The following is a 17,412-nucleotide window of genomic DNA, read 5'->3' as shown; positions in this document are numbered from 1 at the left end:
CAGATTCTTCTCAGAGGTGTTTAGCAACTAGATTAATAACAAGAGGCACAAGTTGCAAAACTGGGAATTTATAGTATCTAACTGGATTACTTTTTTTTCACTGGGACAGTAATCATACGCTTGAGCTTGCCTGCAAAGGCCATGGAGTCCCATCCTTCAAAACCGAAATAGACGTTGGCTTGAACAGCTGTTTTGGCTCTGCTTCTGGAGAAGAACTGAATCACACAACTTTTAGAGGTCATCTCCTGCTTAAGTTACTCCATGGTTTTAACCTAATCCCTTTTCCATCAGAAAATAACGTAAAAATTTCAGTTAAAACTATTGTAAATGGGGGTTTTGTTTGTTCGTTTGTTTATTTGCTTGGGTTTTTTCTTTTGCTCTAAGTCTCCATTAGTAAACACCCACAGCAACACTTTCAGGTCCCAGTGTTGGCATTGCTGCTATAAAAATGGTTGCAGCTGTTTTTGTATCTGTTATGACATCTGTGGTTTTATAGAACACCTGGAAAAGTATATCAACTGTGTTGCTATGTTAGAAGTTGTGTGAGTTAAATCATAATGATACTTCTTTGAAAAGCAAACCTAATTTCTTATGAAAAAAAGTACTGATTTTTAACACCTTTTTTTTTTTTCATTTTGAAGTATTCTTCTTCACCATTTAGTTCAAAAGAAATGTATCCCACAATGTGCATGAAAGATTAAATTTTGGGAAACTTTGACCTATTTTCTTGGAAGAATTTAATGTACCTATTTCCTTAATAGCTCCTCATCAAAAGTCATTACTCTTTCCTAAATGGCTCTTGGTCCAAAGCTCGATTAAATGCTACAAAATTTCATGGGTATTTTTGCATTCAAAGTTTGAAATTTCTTTTGTAGCTATTTTGTCACAGAAATTAAAAAAAAAGCACTCTTGACAATACCATATGTTACATTTGTGCTCTCTACTGATAAAAAACTACAGCAAAACAAACAAAAGAACCAGATCTGCAAAAATCATTATTAATTTTATTTTCTCTTAAAGAAATTAACTCAGAAGTTATTTTCTTTTTTTTTTTCCAGTTTGTCAGTTCTTTGTAATACATTGCAATTTTTATAGTGAAGGTATGAATAATTAAGCACATAAATATAATGAATGTTTCTAATAAAATAAAAATAAGCATTTAAAAGATGGGATAGCCAAAGAGCTAGCCACTTTAGCACAAAGCCTAATGAAATAACATAGCAGTGTCACCTGAAGGTAGGGCTTGACAAATCAGCATTCCATTCCAACTTTCATTTTTGAATGTTTTTCCATATTTCTTATGGTTTTTGTTAATGCTAACACATTACTATACCATAAAAATTTTAAGATAGTCAATACCCTCAGACTTCCTTCATTGCTACCAAGAAGAAGTAAATATTTTACCACTGGTCAGATTTGAATATGTGTATTAGGATGAAATTAATGAAAAACAGTATTGTCTCTTTCTGTCTACTGTCTGCAAAAGATTAGCTCAGATGCAAGTATCTACAAAGTATAAACCCATATTTTATCAGATGACCAAAAATTATGTCTCAATAAAAATTAAAACTTTAGGACATTTTGGTAGCAATTTTCTTCCTAGCTAGATCAGAAATAAATAGCCTATGCATCACCTAAACCAAAAATTCCAATAAAGCCACTTTCTAGTTTTTTTTTAGCTTTCTGTCTATGGTATGATAAACTTTTTAATTGCTTTTTTTTCCCCAACTATTCCATTATTGTTCTTCATCCTACTTATTCTTTATATTTTAGGATTTGGGAAAGAAATATCAGTGTATCTATATTACAGAACACTCTGTGTAACCTTGGTAACTTTACATTTCTAGGTTTAGGGTGTTTTAACATTCAGCATTTAATTCCAACTTTATCCAAGGTTGGGGAGCATAATTTTTCAGAAAACAACAACTGCAACAATAGAAACAGAAATGTGACTAATCTGACTACTCTCTCTCTCTCTGACTACATAAGAAATAAATTGATATCAATGGAATTCTTCTTGCATAGCTGATTAATTCTTTCTTCGCATGCTTGGGTTTCAGAGTTCTCAAGCATTCTCAGATCCAATATTGTTGTTCTTAGCCTAATCCTCATAATTATTTCATTTTTCCTTAACCCTCAAAATTTTTTTCTGTTATTTGTTTTCTTATACTCCTCTTCTGTTTGCGCATTTGGAATTATGTTTCCAGTTTTGATTTTTGGGGTTAAAGCCCCCTCTTAACTGAATCACTTCTTTTAGACTGATAGCATATCACCACTTTTATGTTATCTGTCAGTATTTTAGTGAAATGTTTAAAGAAGAATTTTAGGCATTAAGATAGACAAAGTTCGGACAAAGTCTAATTTCTTAAATAAGTGGGAGACATCATCCATTAACAGAAGTCTTACTGAATCAAAAGGCTAATTGAAAGGTTCTGCTAGGAATGATGACAAGTGTTCTTTGTAGCACAGATGCAATTAATATATAAATCCATGACTTTCCCCTAATAAAATATTTTAGTACAACACCAATCCCTTTCTTTAATTGGGTTCTTCAGCAATTCTCTTTTATTCGTAAAAGGACAGATAAATTTATTAGATATTTTGTATGTCACCTCTTGGTTCTGACCTCCATACATTTTCAGGGAAGCTCTTAAAAATTTGACTAGGTCATCTACTCATCTACTAATGTTGCTATTGGAATGGTGCCCAGGACAAGTCATGACTGGCAATTTTGGGTGCTGTAATAATAACAGTAAGTTTTCCTTCTGCAAAATAACTGCCACGTGATACTCAGTTACACAGTATTGCACTGAGGCTGTTGAATTATATTAAATGAAATCCCTTAGCAGACTCTGCATTAGATAATGTGGTTAAAAAAAATCCTGTTTTGAATGGTTCTCCTCCCAGAGATGTTAGAATTGAAGGAAACAGAAGGAAGATGGGATGCTTCTTCTGTTTCACCGTAGGTGTGGTAAGCCTGTCTTATCAATGGCTGTGCCCGTTACATGGTGTTTGTGGTATGACAAACTTTTAACACTACTACAAATGTCAAAAGGAGAATACCTGTCCAGACATCACCCTAGAGAAGGTATGAGGATTTTGACTCTATTAGATACTGAACAACAATTCCTCTGGTTTCCATGGGCTCATTAATCATCTATCAATATAGAACATATAAAAATACAACTGTTTGCTTTCATCTTGTCCTCAGCTATTATCTAAGGACAATCATAGAACCATAGCATCTGTTGGGGTGGAAGGGACCTTAAAGGTCATCTAGTTCCATTCCCCCTGCATGGGCAGGGACAGCTACTACCAGATCAGATTGATCAAAGCCCTATCCAGCCTGGCTTTGAACTCTTCCAAGGACATCCGCAGCCTCCCTGAGCAACCTGGTCCAGTGTCTTACCACGTACACACTAAAGAATTTCTTCCTAATATCTAAGCTAAATCTCCCCTCTTCTAGTTTAAAGATGTTTCCCCTTGTCCTATCACTACATGCCTTTCAAAAAAGTCCCTCTCCAGCTTTCTTGCAGGCTCCCTTCAGGTACTGGAAGGCTGATATGTCTTCTCCCCAGAGCCTCCTCTTCTCCAGGCTGAACAGCCCAACTCTTCAGCCTGACTTCATAAGAGAGGAGCTCCAGCCCTCTGATCATCTTCATGGCCCTTCTCTGAACTCAGCCCAAGAGTTTTATGATCTTCTTGTGTTTGGGGCTTCAGAACTGGACACAGTACTCCAACAGGTGTCTCATGAGAGCAGAGGGAGAGAATTACCTCCTTCAGCCTGCTGGACATACTTTTTTTGATGCAGCCAAAGATACATTGTAAAAACTAAGTGTATAGTATGAGATAATGATTTTCTCTCTGTTCTCCTAGTGTACCATCAGTCTGTCTTTCATACTTAAGATCCCTGAAGGGAAACCAAATTTTTTCCTTACACAGAGTCTTGGAGGTCAGGAGATTTGTCTGTCAGTACTTCTGATCCTGGCTTGTAAAGCAATCATTCAGCTTTACCATTAAGCATTTGAGACTATACCTACTTCATTTAAAATGCTAATATATTTTAGTTTTCCATTGTAAGTGCAGTTTTAATTTCACAGGCAATAGGGAGAGAAAAAAACGTAGAAAGACTGTAGGTAATTTTAACTCTGATATGCTGACATCTGATAATTTTTTTATCTATTATATTCATGTGAAATATAATTGCAATTTGAGAAGTCAGTTTCCTTTTCCATCTCTGTTAGATACAAGCTGGCAATACAGGCACAATGCATCCTTTTTGTACTGTTAATTTACTTTTTAATTTTTAATTTATTTTTGAAAGCATTTTTTCTCTCAGAAATTTAGAAGACTACTAAGTGATGCTAGTGTTTGTGGTTAAAATTTAGATATTCATATGGACAATTCTTTTAGGAGTGTTATAAACTAGTGCAATCTTTCTTGAAATAGATAGATTAGATGCAGCCCCAGTGTATTTCTGTTTCTTTTCAGCCCATTTTTTATTTAATATTATTAATTCTTTTGAAGTGGTGAGAACTAGACACAACTTTAAAATAATTTGATTATTTAATGCTTGGAACAGTCCTATTCCCTATTAGTACTTTTAAACTCTTTCTTGAACCTAGTATAGAGAGGTCAAATCACTGCATCATTAATATTTAAGGCAGACTAAATGGAAAGAGATGCTTATAAAGTCCAGACATCTTTGTCACTGATATAATAGTACAAGAGACAATTTTCTTCATAAGAACAGGAAGATAGTTCTGTCTGTTCCATGTTGGATCATTTATCTCTGTTACATTGATGAATTCATTTTGGTGACAATACTTTGTCTGAATAATGAAAAGCTGAATGAGATAGCTTGATGGTCAAGATGAAATACTTAAATTTTCTCCCAATTACAGCAAAGCTTATTTTTAAGAATCCCTGTTCAGGTAATCCATCTCATTTCTCTCTGTTTCTTTCTTTCTCTCTTTACTTTCTGGCTCTTTCACCATGCTTCCAGAGAATACAATATTGTAATGTTTATTGCCATTGCTTTATGATTTTTTTTTTTAAAAAAACAGCTCTCCTCACCTTTATCAGCTAATATTTTTAACGATAAGAAATTCTTGCAAATCAGGTATTTTACCATAGCTTTGGTGCACATTATTTTTTTAAAAACACATTATCAGTAAAATCAAAATTATCAGTATACCACAGAGCAGAATTTGGTGACTTGTTTTTAATTTTGAAGAAGCTAACACTTCAGCAGAAGTGCTAACCATTTAATTTAATGGCATGATAAATAGATGTATGTAGTCAACAAGTGTTTAATTCTAGAAGACATAACTGGGTTATCTAATTTGACTTGCTGATTAACAAAAACTGTAGAATTGGATGCCTTTAGTCCTGTGTTAAATTCACTGACTAATGAAAAACTAAAGCACTTCCAAAAAAGGACATCCATTCATAAATTAAAGGTGTCAAGAGATAATACAATTGCTCACAGTTTGAGTAAATGCTGAATTAGCAACTCAATTAAAAGTTTGCCTCTGCGTGAATGCTCCTGACTTTCACTTTGTCTTGCTTTTCTCTCATGGACTACAATCCTTTCAGTACTCAGATTTCTCCCTCTAAAGATACTGAGTACTGGTAAAGTTATTAAATGTACTTCACTGGAATGGAGAGTTGTCTTGAAAAACTTATTTTTGTACTAATTAGTTTAAATTGTAAAAAGTTAAGGCCTAGAATAAAACAGACCATACCAAAACACAAGGGCAAAAATCCACAAAAATAACCACATTATCCAATTTCTACTTATTTAGTCTTTGCAGATAGCTATTTTCATAGTAAAAAAAATGGTTTGTGTTTGGTAGCATTTTAAGTTCGTCATGTGCTCACTACGACAAAAACATAACTTCTGCAAACCATAGTATCCAAATTCAGTATATGTAGATTTACACAGTCTCAGCCTGCTCAGTAATGACAGAGACTGCCTTTGCTGATGTGACAGTTCTCCTCCTCCCCAGAATTAATTTTTCAATAATTTTAATTAAAAGTACTCATCATTATAGAGATAAATCTGTTAATGTATATAAAGGGGACAACCATAACTAAGGAGCTGCAAATGAAAGAGAAATATAGAGCTTCCTCATAGAGCGAGGAAGAGGCTGGAAGAAAGGATGATTTACAGAAGTAAAGATGATATGCAGATTCTTCCTGCAGAGTTGAAACAATAGTGCTGCTAGTGGCATTGTTATGTACAAACTGAATTATTTCTCAAATCCTAGAGTCAGAAACAATTGCCCAACTAAACAAAATCAACCACAGAAAATCAGTGACAAAGTCCTTTTGGAAATCAAAAAAAAAAATAAAATTCACTCAACCCAACCATCTTGAATTTAATGTACTTTATATATTATTACCACCATGTTTTTAAATTGAAATAATTCTTCGAAATAGAATACAAATACTGTTGCTTTTATTTGATTAAATACATACAGATTTCAAGCCTTCCTTTACAGAAACTGGTTGATTTTTTCTTGTCTCCATATGCAAAAATATGTTTAGCTCATATAGAGAGTGGGTTATTAATAGAATTACCTTCTGGATAACAGTGAACAGCACAATCTTCTGTTAAAGCCTGGATTTAGCCAACTACAGCTAAAACATGGCTCTCACTCCTGGTTACAGCAGAGTACCCTTGTGCTTAACAGGAGAGTTCAGATTCTCAAACAGAGGCATCTTCTCTGCCAAATGTGACCCTAACAGCTCTTTTGTGTTGAGTAATTTACAGTGTCGTATAACTGATGCTCTCTCTCACTGCTGACACTCCGTTAAAAAAAAGAATCTGAACATTTGAGTGGCTGTATGCAGCCTGCAAAACCACCGCTGGACAACGAAACTGACTGAGTAGTGTCAGCTTGTGCTTGAAAGGCTTTCTAGGGTATTTAATGAAGGTAGATAAGCTTCATCTCTAGGAAATGAAGCATAAGAGACAACTGTTATGGTCTGAGGTAACATTAACATTTATTTTTTTGTTTTGGATCTGTGAAACAAAGTCCAACCGTAGAAAGGGTCGGGTGCAAGCAGGCTCAGCTCTGGCCAGCCAGGTCCTCCACCCTAGCCAGGGATATTAATTTAAAAATTGCTCTTTTGAGACAGTTGCCAATCAGTGAGGTCAGACTCACACAACAACATCTACATGTTTTCTTTTTTTAGGAAAATTAGTGTTATATCTGATATTTTTCAAGTACCATTGCACAAAGGTGAAATTTTTCCTTTCCTGTGGAATTGTTGCACACATGGCTTTGATTTTTTCTTAAGCAGTTAATAGCAGATGCAGATAGACAATTCAAATACTGTCATTAAAGTTTCAGTGTAATTACAGATAGATATTTCATTAAAATATACACCTAACCTCAACTTTCCTACTGATGTCTGGATAAAATCCACTTGATATCCTGAGACTTTAAAAACCAGTATTTATCTTCTCTTTCAGCTTGATTTATTCACCTTGACCATGCCTTTTTGGGCTGTAATCACAATCTTTAGTACAAGCTTATGTCTTTTGGGCACCTCCATAAACTACAAATAGAATTCTTAGCCTTCATATGCAAACTTTCAATAAGTATTACATATTTTTCTGACATATTTTGTTTGAATGCTATTTTACTAATTCTCATTAAATTAAAAAAGCAGTTTCATTAATGATATTAAAAAGAAAACATATTATCTTGACCAAGCAACTCTTTTCCAGATAACATATTTGTCATTTTTTTCTAATTAGAAGATTAATGATTTAATAACATAGACTTGATTATCTTTAATTATTTCTGATGTTATCCCAACCTTTTTTCTTGTTGATTTAACTATGGAATCCTTGAAGTTACAAATCCCAAACTCAGGCATTTCTTGAAAACTTTAAATTTCAAATTTCACTACAGAACCACTCTCTTTAAATAAAAGTGGATCCAGATTCAATTTCAGGTAAAAATCGTATTTAAATTCTGGGATAAACACCTTTTTTTATTTTTCCTAATTCAATGTAACAGTGAAAATCTTCTGATCCACAAGTTTAATTATAACAATATTGTCTTTGACAAAGTTCTGTATGACATGTTTCCTTTTTATTGATATTATAGCAAATTATATGATTAGAGCTCATTTTAGATATATTAATCTGAATAAATTTAGAAAGATTCCTACCAAATTATAGTATGGACAAAGATGTACTACAAATGTACTACAAATCTTACATCTTTTATTTCCGTAATTTGAATTAGTCTCATCCTTAGAATTATTATTTTAATTCAGAATTTGGATTTAGCAGTGTTTTTACTGAAAATCCAGACTGTCATCTTAGACCTGAAACAAGTATCTTCTCAAAATATTAAGATCTTAATTGAAGATTGATTAGACCTCAATTTGCACTGATAAATTGCTTTATTGATTTTTATATAGAAAATGACAGTTTTAATGTAATTTAGTTTTTATGTAATTTATGTATGTATTTTTAATTGTAAAAAATTATGTACATATTAAAATGCATAATAACCAAGTGTTGCTTAAAACAAGTTTTAGAAAATTCAGACTGTTAGAAAATTCAGATTCTTAGGCAAGGCAAATTGGAGGTAGAGAGCAAAACTTGTATTTTTTTAATTTATGGACAAGTGAACAACTTATTCTGCAGCAAATCAATAAATTTTGACTTTTAAAAATGTTTAATTTTGACCTAAGCCATACAGTAAGTACAGGTGTACCCTGATTTCTGAATTGGTCACACCTTCATGCTCATTTGTATGAATATCTTACTGTGCCTGTTAGTCACAAACTTAATTTCCCAGTTTAGGTATCCTATGGCAAACAGTTATCTCATTTCTTCCTCAGAGAGACTGAACTGAATGTAGGAGGTTTACAGTAGATTTAGATTTCTAGCTGAAAAATACTTCTTTTCATCAGAAAGAAAGTGAATTACACATATAGTAAACAAACTCCGCCCCGACCCCTCTTTTTTTTTCTTTTTTCACAGGTGAGGGGTTTTTCCAGAGAGATATATATATATATATAAGATTTAATTTGCTTGAATAGCCTAAGAATGAATCATAGAATTTCTCAGGCTGGAAAAGACCTTCAAGATCACTGTCCTTGTCCTAACCCTATTACCCTATTTCTGATGACCCACCACTAAATCATCTTCCCAAACACCACATCCAGATGATTACTAAGCACATTCAGGGATGGAGACTCAACCACCTCCCTGGAGAGCCTGTTCCAGTGGTTACAACCCTTACTGTAAAGAAGTTTCTCCTGATATCCAGCCTAAATTTCCCCTGATGCAACTTGAAGCCATTTCCCCTTGTTCTGTCATCTGTCACCAGTGAGAAGAGACCAACCCCTCTCTCACTACAACCTCCTTTCAGATATTTGTACAGAGTGATAAGGTCTTCCCCCAGCCTCCTTATCCCCAGACTATGCAGCCCTCACACCCTCAGTTGCTCCTCATAAGGGAAGTTTTCCAAACCCTTCTCTTTGCTGTCCTTCTTTGGACTTGCTCCTACACCTCCATGTACTTTTTGTACTGAGGTGCCCAAAACTGAACGCAATACTTGAGGTGGGGCCTCACCAGTGCTGAGTACAGGGCAGGATCACTTCCCTAGTCCTGCTGGTCACACAGTTTCTGATACAAGACAGAAAGCCATTGGCCTTTCTGTTCACCTGGGCACATTTCTGTCTCATGTTCAGTTGACTGTCAATCAATTCACCAAAGTCCTTTTCTGCCAGGCAGCTTTCCAGCCACTCTTCTCCATGCCTGTAGCATTGGAGAAGTTGGGTTGTTGTGACCAAAATGCAGGAACATTGGGCCTTATTGAATTTCATACAGTTGGTCTCAGCCCAAGGATCCAGTCTGTCCTGGTCCCTCTGTAAAGCCTTTCTACCATCCTGTAGATCAACACTCCCTCCCAACTTGGTGTCATCTCGGAACTTACAGAGAGTGCATTCAATCCCCTCATGAAGATCATTAATAAAAATTATTTTCTAAAACCTAATGTAAAAAAATAAAAAGTAGGGGGGCGGAGTTTATTCTGATTTTTAGGTTTTGGTTGTTTTTTGTTTGTTTGTTTTAACTTACTTTCCATTTGAACTATTATTCAACACCTCTGACATCACTGACAGGCATTTTGCCTGTTAGTCTTAATAAATGTCTCTGTCTACCAATGTACACTTACAAAGGGTCATTATAGGAAGAGATATCAGTTTCTTAGATGTCCCTGCTCAGACTGTCTTAATAAAAAGAACTATAAACTTATTGAAATATTCTGCTCAGTAATTATATCTTAAAATCATTGTGTGATATGCCTCATCAAGCTGCTGCTTCATTTCTTACTTCATAATTTTGACAGAACCGTTTGGAAAATCAATGCCTCAGAGCTGTGTTTGGATTTACTGCTGAATCCAATTACAGTGTATTATCATAAAAAGCATCAAAGTGAAATTTATTGATGGTGCTTGCTTAGTGAGCATGCAACTGTTAACTCTAAATATAAATAATTTAATGGCATGATATCTCAAAAGCAAAGAGAAATAAACCATTTACTTTCAGATATAAAGAAAAGATCTTGGGAGCACTGTACAGTGGTCTACTCTCATCTGACAAGATTCCCAGACAGAAGCACAACCCTTAAAAAAATTATAATTATTATTTTTATTATTACTGTATTGATTTTAAATAATGTACATTAAATATATGCTATTATTTGCACAGCTGAAAAATTACTATTTGATATTTATAGGTTCAAGTTCCCTTGAAACAATGTAATTTTCCTATATCTCAGATGAGATTGATGTTTCAGCCTCAGACAGCCATCAAGCTATTCAGTCATTAAGAGACTGGACTACTGAATTTTTTTCATGCACCCCTGAGGTGCTTCAGCAGTCTGTGCTATGCTATCCATGATTCTTTGTATCTCTGTAAAAAAAAATAATAATCTCTTTCTCATACACACTGAAAAGCCTTATAGAACTTCCACGCTAGCATAAGAATGAAGGATCTTGCATAAATGGGTGCCAGAATAACCTGTGACTTCAGAGAGTAGGAGTAAAAAGAAAAAAGAGAAAAAAAATTAATGCAAGCCTTAAATAATATGATAAATTTTCATCCTTTTTAGAAACTATATGAGATACTTTTTTGAAAGATTTTAATACATAGGATTTATTTGTTTATTTATTTCCAATTTTTCATACAAAGAATGAAAAATGTTTGGTGGACTGTTGGGTTTTTAATGTTCAACAGTTTGTAAAGTACTCTACACACGTGCATGTTGTACCATGGTTTCAAAGGAAAATATTAAAGATAAAAATTTGTTTTTAAAAAGCCACAAACAATAAATTCTGATGTGTTGTGTTCATAGTTCTTTGTTAACAAAATTGATTCTATATGTTATCAAATGAGTAGAGTTTAATAAATCTTTTTATTACTAAATTTCTTAGTTCTACTGAAACATAAGTTCATTACAGTGTAGCAGCTTTTGTATTTAATTTTCACCTATTTTGCTAGTTTATTTTTACTTTTGGCTTTGCTACTATCATCCTAAACTGCTGTGCTTATTACTTTGGGTCTCTGTTGAACATTCCTTGTACTCTTAGATTCTTTAGATGGATATAGGAAATAAATTTTTTCTCCAAAATCTTTTAAACTGCCTGAAATATCAGAAGTCAGATAAACATCTAACTTTATCAGGTCAAAATAGAGTATTTAAAACATCTTAAAATAGTTCAGGCTGTGTTTTCATACCTGTAAAGATAGACATGAAATTGGATGGAACGCTCTCTAGCCTTTAAAGTAAAATTCTCTTTCTTTAAAGTAGATTTCTGACTACAAAATATTACCATTATGGTCGAGTAACAGTGTCATCCAGTGTCTCAGATTATAATTCACCTGCTGAATAGCCATATCCCAGAATACTTTTCCAGTTTAAAGATCTAAATTTGCAGATAAGAAATAATTTCCCAAGGTTAAAACATTTTACAGTATTTATTGACTAATTTATACCAGAATGTTTACCTGTTTGTCAGTTGCCAAGAATTATCTGGATTCAAACATAGCTTGCCTACAGTTTACTTATAGCTATTAAAATACAGAACTGAACTTCACTTTCATGCAAGTGTTTTACCTGGCTACATGTTGTCTCTCTTAGGCCACTGCATTGATTAAGGGAAAGAATCCAAATGATAGAAGTCAGGAATTGAATAGCACTTCTGAGTTAAAAGAATATATAACTGCTAATGCTACTTCTTTAGAGAAATCAGCATTTAAAGAATCTGAGCAAGTCACTTCAATAGTATTAACTGAAAAACATTTTAAACACAAATAATTGAACTCCACAAATGTACTTCCTGCTTTGTGTAGTGGTATACACCCTCATCCATAACAAATTTCTTTCTATCCAGTCATCTGTTGAGATTTAGAAACTTAAAACAATTCCCACCAGACACTATTTACTCATTAAAATTGGACTACAAAGCAATTGCACAAGCTAACCAGCTTCTCATTACTGCCTTTGCAGTGTCATACAACAAGAACCAGTCAGTGCACATATCACCAAAGGAAAACAGTTATTGTCTCCTTAGTTCCACAAAAAACATAGACTTAGTTCTGATGTCAGAAAATACTTTGTGGGACTTAGTGGTGGATCAGAACTCATAAATCATCTAAATTCCATTAAAAAGTACCAAAGTGAAAGAGGTCTAAAGTTACACAAGTATGACAACTCAGATTGTGAATACTGTGTATTGAAACACACTTAACACCTCTGCAAAAGGCTCTGCTTTTATTATCATGTCAATGGAAACAGAAGAAGACACCTGATTTTTAAAAGCCTAAGGTCAATGACCTTTCTATGTCTCTTTTTCTTTACTTCTAAAGTTCATGCAATTACAGATTAAAACAAATAATATATGTACAGTTGCAGACGGTGAGAACTATTATTGAAATACTGTGGAAGGACAGAAAAAAAAAGAGCAGCATAAGGTTCCAAAGACAAAATTCTAAAAGTATCATGCATTCAAAGGAGAAATAGGCTATCTTATAGAATGGGCTAGATGACAATAAGGAAGCCATGGTAACAAATTAAGTATTATAAAAGGGAAGATGCATTTAGAGAATAATAATTAAAATTAAATTAAGAGTTTGAGGTGTCATCTCACTCTTTGTATCTTCCACAGCGAAATGCATAAAGCAGAGAGTTCCTTAGTCAGCACTGATCTTCCATCATGAAATATGGGGTATTCCCATCATGAAATATGGCCTGCTATTATCTCAGAATTCCAAAGGGCCTCACTTTAGGATTGATATTTATGGGATCACAAGATGATTGACTTTTGTCAGTATTTTTCTATTGTGGGACACAATTCTTGTGAGTTGATGTTGTCAACTTTCAGAGTAGGCTTATGATCAAAGCAGAAAAGGTCTTGGGTACATTTCTAGGCAACAGAAATTCCAGGTATGATTTGAGAGTGCCTAATTGTCCCAACTCACTGCAATTGTACCAGGACAAGAAGGCACCAGACTGTCTCCACTCACTTCCCCAGCAGGCAACGTGAGAAGGTAACAGATTGTCCCATCCCACGGCACTTGCAAGTAAAACAAGGAAAATGTGGCTGCTCCTGACATTACCGTGTGGCCCAGGGCAGACTCAGCACTACCACACTCACTCATGAATAATGTACAATTGATGGAAAGCCAGGATCAAGTCTAATAATGTATTTCCTATGCCATTCTATTTATTCCAGCTTTGCTTAGCCTTATTTAATTAAATTTTATATGTTGATAAGATAGAAATCAGGGATTTTTTTCCTCATTGTAAAAAAATATTTTATACTGCATTGCAGACTGTACTATACATACTCTACTAGGCTATGCTATATATACCATATAGCATGATACAAGGCACAAAGCAATTTTTTTCTAAAGGTGTCATCCTGTAATATAAATATAAATCTAATATAAATTAGATTAATTCTTGGGAAACTGAAAAGTGTGGTGGTGCAGCACACAAGCTACCTCTGCACAACTTACATCAGGAACAGCAAAAATGTTCCCATAATGATTTTTATGTCTGTTCTGAAATGGAGGAAAATGTTAATTATACTGTCTGTATGTGATAGTACAGGGAAAATGAAAAGAGATGACTCATATTTTGCCCAATATCAGCAGAAGGACAGTGCTGGAATATTAGTCATCTCAGTTATCTCTCATTAAAAAAATTTTCATGTGTTGGTAGAAATATTTGCCCTCTTGACTTAATGCAGAGAACCCCAGTTTTGTATTTATTTATGGAAGATCTCTCTGAAAATACATTCTGAAACATATATATTTTATACATATATATTCTGAACTGTAAAATGCCTTCTTAAAATTTTGTGCTGCACTACCTGTTAGAATATGCTGATTCTTAAAACCTTTTGACTCTATGTCTACTCTGACATTAGTAATAGTCAAGAAGGCTGTTTTGTAATATAGGGGTAGACATTATAAAATATATGTTTATACATATGTTTATTAAGGCACAATCTCATCAGCCTCTTTGCATGATGTGAAGGTTAAAATACAAAGCATTGAATGAACACTGTATGCATGGCAAGATACAGGAAACATAAGGGAGGAGGCAGAAACAGGAATCTTCATATTCCCCCTTGGAATCCATCTGGTTTTAGCACTTACAAATGAGATGTAAAGCTAAAGATTCCTTGCCTTTTGAGAAATTTGCACTGTAGAAATTTGTGGTTTAGAGCCCAAGCAGATCACTGGATGTTGACTGAAGTTTTTCACTACACCAGTCAATGACTAGCAATTCAGGTTGCCAAAAAACTATGGTTGTGGCTGATTTCATCAGTGAGAGTTCTGATAAAATCAGAGGTTCCTTAGTACTGCCAAATACATAGAATGATCTTAGCTTTAAGACTAATCTTGTCTAATTTACAGTGATCAAGACAGACATCCTCCAGTAGCTTTTACATTAGTATTGTCCAGGATGTCATAATAATGAAGTCTCAGGGAGGATGCTCTGAGCTTGAAACACAGATGAATCTGTTTGAGCACAGATAGCACTATTTCAGTAAGAAATGTATTTACTGCTTACCTTTACTTTGGCAATTCCAAAACTGCACAGGCCAACATAAACTCCATAGAGCAGAAATGAGTAGCTATTACATAGGTTTGACCCAAACTTTGTCACATCCTTTTTCATCCTTGTCACATCCTTGTCACCACCTTTTTCCAAACCTTGCTAAGATGTTGCATATGAGATTATGCTGTCCACAAGGACTCCATTTAAAAAAAAAACATTTCTGGGTGAATTAAAATTTACTTTCTCTGGTAGCTCAATAAATAGCTAACAGCATAGGAGAGTTTTAAAGAACAACCTGAGTTTAGTGAAAGTAACCAATGGGAAAGTCTCAATATTTTCTGAAAGGTTATTATTCTTTAATTTGGTTAATCTGTGAATTGAATAAATTGTAATTTAATTTGACTCATACACAAGAAATGATGCATCATAAAATGAAATAATTAAAAGATACTCTGAAAACAACGGCTAATGAAAACTACTCCAACAACCGGAAAAAGGAAAAAAAAGACCCAAGTGGTTAGCTGTGTATGATATAATTATCAGGTCTAGAAACCTGGTTTACTTTTTCTTTTATCCTAAACCACTTTGTACTTAATACTGTCTGCTTATTATATATTTATTATTTACATTCTTCTTATTTGTTTAGAAACAACAAGTTTCATTCTTTCTTTCAAAATAAAAGCTGTACATTTAAAGGAGCCCTTGCTTGTGAAAAAATATTGAAGGCTCACATTAATACATATTTTTACAGACCTGATACATTAAAATAAATAAATTGGCATTTATGTAACATATACCAATAAATAATTATTATATTTTTCTAGATATATCAATTTTACTCTCTGGCTGGATAAACCCTAGAGGTGCTTGGGTGCTCTTCCAATTTGCTCATGGTTCATCCGACATGCATATTATTAGGAGCTCTAGGTATGTATGAATAAATAAAAAGTTTTATGCTGTAAAATTTATGATACAGCAACTAGTTCCTCTCTCTCTCTAAATCATCTGTTACAAGTCTTTTAAGTAGTGTTATCTTGATATATTCTTTTGAACTTCATAGAGAGCCCTTAGAAAGGGAATACAATAAATTATCCAGAGTGTGTGTAGTTAGGTCAAAGACGAAAGCTCTGTGCTAACAAAGTGTCATGGTCAGCTTGTAACTCAGAATGTGTTTATGTCTCAACTGATCTGTGTTTAATCAGAGGGATTAAAAACATGCATCAAACTATTTTCATTTTTTCAGCATTATAAAAGGTGTTATGAAATATTTAATACGCTGTTGCATACTAACAATAATGGCATTTGACCGACATTCTTAACATAATGCTGCTGAAAAACTGTTGTTCAAATGAAAAGGTCTGGCAGCCCATATGGGAAGGGGAAGGTGAAGGGTAGTTTGGGATGAAACTGAAAAGGAAGCAGTTCTTGCAAGTGACAATATTTCAATGCTATTTTCATGGCTATAAGAAGGTATATTACAGTATATTACAGTCTCCTACCATTTAATTTAAAGCTTGACAGATTTCTTGTTATTACATGACCTGAGAAATCTTTCAACAGTTTTTTGAAGTGACAGATAAATACTGAAAGAATAATCTAGGTATTGTCCAAGGGGAAGTGGGAAGCAGAGGAATGGGGAGTACTGCTTATGACTGGGAAGCAGAAGTAAAATAAATCATCAAAAAAGAAGTTGAAGTCATCATACTCCAGTTGTAGAGTAAACTAAAGAGCTTTGCAAAAGTTTTCCCAGTCTGGCATGGTTCTTCACTCTGAAAAAACAGAAAGTTTTGAAATCCATCATCATAATTGTGACTCAAATTCTGAATTTTTCACCTGAACCTATATATCTCTACTGGGATGAGGATGACTATGAGGACTGCTTCCTTGAATGTTTACACTGTACTTTCCTATTTCCCTGCTTAAATGACAAAGCCTGGCAAGTGACTATACATACTGCAAGCTAACTGTGAAGCAGGTAGAAATGTCTGGAAAATACCAGGCTTCACATGTTAAGTTTTTATCAGGTAAGGTAAGTATGTTTTCTATTTAATTATCAAATATTTAATGTTGCTTTTATTGTTCACAACTATGTTAGACAGATCAGAAGATTACAGTCCTATCATCTGTCACCTTGTCAAGAAAAAACCTAACTGAAGACAAGTTAATAAAATACACCTTCCCTAGTGCTAAATTCCTATTAATGCTATCTAATATAATCCTAATCTTGCAATGAATCCTTTACTGTCAGATACACATATAAAATCAGGATCTCTACCAGATTATTTTAATTCATTAGAACCAC

The sequence above is a fragment of the Calypte anna genome, chromosome 3, assembly GCF_003957555.1.
Source record: "Calypte anna isolate BGI_N300 chromosome 3, bCalAnn1_v1.p, whole genome shotgun sequence".
In the NCBI taxonomy this organism is placed as follows: domain Eukaryota; kingdom Metazoa; phylum Chordata; class Aves; order Apodiformes; family Trochilidae; genus Calypte; species Calypte anna.
Note: the sequence above shows the minus strand (reverse complement) of the source record.